Below are 7,446 nucleotides of genomic sequence, written 5' to 3' on the forward strand. Positions count from 1 at the left end.
CTAATTATCATTCAGAAAATAATTTGCAAGTTAAATATTTATCTACACTTAGAAATTAGGTATTTAGATATTTCCTCATTTGTCAAATAAATAAACTCTAGCATCATTACAATAAAAACATATCCATTGTTAAATTAAGAATTATGATTTTAAAAATCGCCAGAAAACTGAGGTCAACAGTTCACATTTGATTCAACCATCTACAAGCTTTTAGAGCTAACGTAGATCACTTTATTTTTCCATGTTTTTATTTTGGTAAGGCTGGTCATATGTAAGTAAAGCTCAAATGTAAAGTCCTCAGGATTTGTAAGTCATTAATTAAAATTTTGTTTCTTGGTGTTTTCCCATTGCTTTTAATAATATACTGAGAACATAAAATTACCTATATGGCAGTTTCTAAAATCAAAAGTAGAAACAAAGCCTCTAAAAATCTTATGGTCAAGTTATGAATGTAAATGATACTGAACAAAAAGTTTTGTCCTGATAAGACATTTTTGACTCATCTTTATTTTCAATTTGCAAAGTTTTCTTCTTCATATGCAAAAGTGCTTCTTAAAACTTGTTAATGTAAAATATCTGAAACCTGAAGATAAATCATCTGGTATATATAAATAAAGATTAACAATCAGTTGATTTTAATGCACTTGGATTATTCTATGTTTTCTTATAATTTTGGTTCTAGAGGTTTCAGGCTATGCAATTCTATCAAAAAAAAAAAAAAAAAAAGTAAGCAATGCAGGGAAGCCAGGTCTCTTAGATTGTATTTCACTTGTGGGTATAAGACTAATGTATTCAATGACATCAATGAAAAAGATCATTTTTCTCAATATTTCTTCTTACATTATTTTGGATGCACGATACTATACTGAGAAGTTAATAAATAATTTGGAAGAAGAGGTAGGAAAGGACGGTAGACATAGGTGTACTTTGCTTTTGCAAAATTTAAGAATGATTCCAAGTTATAGCATTAGTCTTTCTGTTTGTTTTACTCTGTTTTTCACTGAACAAATTCAGAACAAATTGATGTTGATGAAAAGAACTTGAAACCATTCATGAAAGACTTAGGGCAATGATTAAGGTGTACTGTTACAATATGGCATATTGCTGATTCTTCGGCTAAATAGAAATAAATGAAAAATGAGGCTCTTGACTTTGGAAATTAGCAGTGAGTAAATATCTCTCAACATTTCAGATAAAAAAAGAGTCAGATACGACATTACTATCATAATTAAAATTCAAATTTATTTCCAACATTTTCAGCATTTTGCTTTTATGTTTGTAAGTAGTTCTATAAGAATAGAAAAGGACATGCAAACAGAAAAAAGTATAGCTGTTCATCAAAGTTCTCTTTTATTACAAGTTAGCAACTTAAATTTACTCCTAATGCTGCATTCTATACTTATTATTCTATACTTATTTCAAACCATGACAAAATACTAGCGTATGGTTTTTAAACTTCTATTTTAATATTTCATCACAATAATTTTTATTTGTTCCAGAATAGTAAAAATTATTGAGAGGACTTTTGAGTTTCAAAATGTATAAGTTAGATAACATGCATTTTTGCCACATTGAATTATATGCGTGTTTAAGTTTAGAAATTAAGAAATACTTACTTGGTCCAGAATTAAATCACCCTCTTACTCTGTGTGCGATTCTAACTAAATAAATGGGTCAGCGGCACTTTCCCTTGGGGTTGTTAGCCTTGTTTGTCTACTTAATTCCAATGCAATAACCTGGGGCTTGGTGTGTCACTTTAAAAAGTATAATGCCATTTCTTGACTATTTCCATAATACTATGCTTAAATACTCCTCAGTTCTGTTCAATTTTTTTAAATTGAAACCCCACTGAAATTCAAATAAATATCTATTTTTTAAATTTGACTTCATCCTTTTAAAAAAGTGACAGCAATGTAACATATTGGGGAAAACGTTAATTTGTCTGAAATGGTGCATCTTTTGCCAATTATAAGAGAAATTATTTTACATAATTTTACCTTGTGTAAAGAAACAAACAATCACCATAAAAGGGTCCTGTAATAAAACATATGATAAAAGGTACAATATAGCTTTAGGAGAATTCTAAGCATGCCCTAAAAATATATATATGTCCCAAAGCCACGATAAGGTTAGAAACTGATAAATAATAGTACCATGCTCATAACTAGATGTAGTATATTATATGTCACTATCTGTCAGGTATATATGGATAAAAAGTTAATGAAAATAAATACAACTCACATAACTTCCTGAATTATTCAGGATTAACTGAGAAGATGCAAACTGCGGAGTGCTTTCCAGGGTGTGGATAATGCATCATGATCAATAAGCAAACACTGTCCTTAACTTAAAACCAAATTTAAGAATGCATTATTAAAGAGGCATAAAATATGCAAACATGCAAGTCTGATGACATTTGCATTGTGATAGGAAATGTAACTTCTTGATGCCACAATTTTAGGCAATATAATGCTTGAAATACTACATGTGGAGGATCCTTGCCATAAGAAAGAAAAGTAAATAATTTAACTATTTGACAAAAGGGTCACAAAACTAAGATTCAGTATCTAATCTGGCTTCTTACCTTCATCAAGCCCATTCAGAAAAGAAGTAAACAAACAACGAGCATTTCTTTCTGTACCAAGTATATATAATGGAAAGTTTATCACCTAACTTGATAATTTACAGAGATTTCTAAAACTAAATTTGACTTATTACTCTTGCTCATTAAACTTTCTTGATCAGTCCCCATTATCAGTGGTTTAAAACTTAAAAAGGAACACTTATATTTAATATCCATTTTTTAAACACCTGGAAAATGCTACAATCATAAATTAAATTATATATATTGCATAATTTATATCACTTTGAATACTAAAATGTTGGATTAGAATATATGTATGAAAATAGGTTTAATTTTAATTTTAAAATCCTTTAAATTTTTCCTTTGATTTATAAATTTTACTAGCTTCAAACATGTTATCTTAGTTTAATAATATTAATGAAACAATAATTTACAATAAGATAAATTAATTCATTTTCAGTAAAAATCAAATTACTACTGTACCAATCAGAAACATAGAAATATCTTAGCTTTCCAAAATAGAAATGTAAGAAAAGCAAAAAAAAAAAAAAAAAAAAGAATTTAAATGTGGACGGTAGAAAGTTCATTCATTTATTTGCAGAGGGTCATTCCCCTCATTCCCTGAATATTTTGTCTTTTGATTTACTGTTTCTCTCTCCAGCCCTACTTACTATTATGATTATGATTTCAATTTCCTTGCAGGTGTTCTTTAATTAAGCTCCTCTCCTCCAATGAACTTATTCTCCATCTTGACTTCCTCACTAAATCCAATGGAATTTCTACGGATCTTCTCATTTTTACCTGCAACTCTATAATCTCAATTTTGAATCCCACTCTGTACACCATCTCTTTGTATCTCAATACCTATACTAAGCCTGGTCTTATGCCTGTTGAACCTCGCAGGGATTTTAGTCCAACTTCTCCCACCTACTCATGTGGTACACACTCACTCAGAACCTTATTGCCCTACTTATCTAACTTGAAAGTCCAGGCCACATCATTATAATCATTCTCCTGCAGGTATACTCAAGCCCTTTGCCTTCTTTCACAATTGCCTAGAAATAACTAGGACTGGTTCGGTCCAACTTTCTGCTTTCTTTGAGATGTTAACACAGATGAGTGTGATTGGAGAGAAACATGTAGTCATATTGACTATTGTCCCTCTAAATTTAAAGGGCTTCACATGAGCCCTTTTAATGCTTTTTATGAATCATCCTGCATTTCCTTTGTTCATTCACTATCCCACTCCTCTTATAAATTGCAAGTCTTTTATCTATAAGCCAAAGTCAAAAGGCTGTGGAAACCAAGAGATTTTTATATCTCATCTGATTGTGAGACTTGGCCTGACCTAATCAATTCATTTGGCATTAGAACTTTACCTCAAGTTGATGTACAGCTATTTATACTCTCTTTATTCTCATTAGTATGAATATTCATATAGTTCCCTATGGACATATTATCGTTTTGATTTCAGAGTATTACTTAAGACTTTACTGGGGTTTTTCCTAATACTTAAAGTATATGTCACAGTATTACCTGTCTATAATCCAAAAACGTTCATATTTTATAACATATCTGACTTCCATGGTCTTGGATAAGAATTATGGCCTTTTTATTTTTTGCACAATACATTCTGGAAATAATGATCCTATATAAAGGCTGTATCCCCTCTTATATGTAGTGTAAGGGTAAATACAAATTAAAAATAAGAGGCTTAATTCTCCCTCTTAAAAGTAAGGGAAGAACTCCACCCCCCACTTTTTCTTAGAACTCTTACTTTAGAATACTTGTAAGTTTTTTCTCTGTCTCTTTAAAATGTATGTAAATCTTTTTAAAAGCTATATAAATTACTTGCCAGCTGTATGACCCAATAATGCCTTTCTCAAGGACCTGGAGCCATGTCTTTGAAGTGTAATAATCTAAATAGCATCCCTATCTCCCAGTTTCTGTTGGAGGGTAGAAGCCTTACATCAGTGTACCTCTTTTCACAAAAATATGAAAATTATTTTTCCTTTGGAGAAAGCCAATTAGGAAATACAGATGGCCACCCCAATTATCAGGCAAATCTAGGAAGAATGATGTGTGACAAATGGTGCTGTCATGTCTTCTTATTTAAGGACTAGTTAGTTATTGTTTATTGTGAGAACACATATGTCATGGGGTTGTATCTGCTTGGTAATATAAAAGAGTAAGATTTCTTTCTGGTTTAGAGTAGGCACTCTATCATAAAGCTGTTGTCTTTCTCTTCTACTTTTGTGGAAAGGCTTTCTTAGTTGGCTGAAGATTTTGTTTTTAATGATATTCCCCATTAGCACCTCCAACTAACTTGCTTATTCAAAGACATTGCCCCAGAAATGCTTCCCTTTCTTTTTATGCCTTTTAAAACATTTTTCCTTAATTGATCTTTCTCATTAGCTGTGATTTCTTCCATCCTGACCTAATACCTCCTTCAAAAATAATCCTTTCTTTCTACTATCTTTTGAGTAAGTTATCTTCTTTCAAAATCAGACAAGCTTCTCCTGGTATGTCATTTCTGATAGACACTCTAATTAGGCTTTTGACTTCATTACCAACCAAAATTGTTTTTGTTAGTGTCAGTAATAACCTCCAATGACAAAATTTTGGTCTTCACATTTCTTCACTACTAGCAATCTTTGACAGAATCGATCTCTCCCTCTAGCTTGAAACCCTGTCTTCTTACTTCTAGGACATCACCCTACTTATTTCTACTACTAGCTCACGATCTGGTGCTTTTCATTCTCCTTTATAAATTCCTCCTCATCTCCCAAAGTCTAAACCATGGAGTGCCCCTGGGATCAGCCTTGACCTTCTTATACCATCTTGGTCTCCTTCAGGTTTGTTGGTGGTTGCATTCAAACTCATAGCTTTGTACATAACCTCATACTGATAGATCCCAAATATATTTCTCCTGCTTAGATTGCTCTCATAAAATCCAGACACATTTCCATATGCTAATCTGACATCTCTTAAATGAAAGAATCTTGTGAAAGATCTACCTAAATCTAAATATCGAAAACCTAAATTGTATACCTAGTATTTATTTCTAAAATCTATGAATCTAAATTTCTAAGATCTAAAATTTAACTACTTTCACCAGCTCTGTTTAGTTGTCATCCTGTACTGAGTTGTCATCGTCTCTGAAATGGATTGTAGTTTCCTCTATTGTCCTTCTACAGCCTAGTCATAGCACATATCAATCCTTCACTTTAACCTATATGGTATCTCCCCATTTCCCTCACAGTAAAACAAATAATTCTTACAAAGACCTACAAGACCTTATATTATTTTGTATTCTACTAACATTCTGAAATTATCAATGATATTCCCTCCACACTGACCTTCTTCCTGATCTTTTAACATATCAGACATCTCACACCACTGACTTCCGTGGTTTTTCCTCAGATCTAGAATACACTTCCTTTGGATTAATGCTTTTCTCATTCTTTAACTTCTGCCAGGGCTTTATACAAATGGCACGTATTAGGAAAGACTTCCCAGAATGCTCCATACAAAATTAGATATGTTTCATCTGGTGTGTCATTTCTGGTCCTTCCTTCCTTCCTTCCTTCCTTCCTTCCTTCCTTCCTTCCTTCCTCTCTTTTTTCTTTCTTTCTTTCTTTCTTTCTTTCTTTCTTTCTTTCTTTCTTTCTTCTCTCTCTCTCTCTCTCTCTCTCTCTCTCTCTCTCTCATTCTGTGTATATCTATATGTCCATATATAGAGAGGCATCTATATTTATAGAAATGTCCACGTATATGGTAAGTGTGAATATATATGTATATATAAAGTGTATATACATAAAATAGTTTCAGAATCATTGACTGATACCATAGTTACATGAAGCCAACTAACTGAAATTCAATATTTTAATAGTGGTTTTAGTTTAAATGTACAGTGAAATGTACAAATCTTATTTGTACAATTTGATGAGTTTTGACAAATGCATACACCTGTGTCACCAGACCCTATTTAGATATAGAACATAATCATGATCTCAGAAAATTCCTTCATTCTCTTTCCAGTCAACACTTTTACACCTAAGGCAACCACTTTGTTATTTTTTTACCATATTAGTTACCATATATTATATATAAAAAATTACATATTTCCTGTGGGTTTATATTTTCATTTCTCTTGGATAAATATCTAGGCATATTTATGTTATGTCATATAGGTACTTATGTCATAGAACAGCTGTATGTTTCTCTTAATAATACATTGCCAAAGAACTTTCCATTGCACTGTATCATTTTACAAACCCACCATGTAAGAGTTACAATTACTCTTCCTACTTGGCAGCATTTGGTGTCCTATACTTTTAAATTTCAGCCAAACTTCTAGTTCTATAGCGGAATTTTATCATGGTTTTAACCTGAATTTCTTTAATAACAAATGCTCATTTTCTTAGCTGGTTTTCTCCCTCTCTCTCTCTCTCTTTTTTTTTTTTTTTATATCTCCCTTTGTGAAGTGTCTGTTCAAGAGTTTTGCTCATCTTTTTCCAATATGGAATGCTTCACAAATTTGCATATCATCCTTACACAGGGGCCATGCTAATCTTCTCTATATTGTTCCAATTTTATTATATGTATTGCCGAAGTAGGCACTTGACCTTTTTAATTTATTGGTTTACTTGTCATTTTATTGTCACATGGGATTTTCATGTATTTGATTTTTTTTTTGTAAAACATAAATTTTATAAATAATTTATTTTAGCTGTGGTTTATGTACTAATTTAAAAAAAAATTAACATTTATTCACTTTCTGAGAGACAGAGACAGAGTGTGAGCAGGGCAGGGGCAGAGAGGGGGAGACACAGAATCCAAAGCAGACTCCAGACACTAAG

General features: G+C 31.8%; 1 non-coding gene across 1 annotated transcript; it reads right to left on the bottom strand.

The window, feature by feature from the left end:
* Positions 1-7,100: 7,100 nt before the first annotated feature.
* On the bottom strand, positions 7,101-7,207 carry LOC128777439 (U6 spliceosomal RNA). The gene has a single exon (XR_008422699.1). It is a non-coding gene; the product is annotated as a U6 spliceosomal RNA (small nuclear RNA).
* Between the last annotated feature and the right edge of the window lie 239 nt (positions 7,208-7,446).

Source organism: Panthera pardus, unplaced genomic scaffold (assembly GCF_024362965.1).
Source record: "Panthera pardus isolate Hobbes unplaced genomic scaffold, ASM2436296v1 HiC_scaffold_16, whole genome shotgun sequence".
NCBI classification, from domain to species: Eukaryota; Metazoa; Chordata; class Mammalia; order Carnivora; family Felidae; genus Panthera; species Panthera pardus.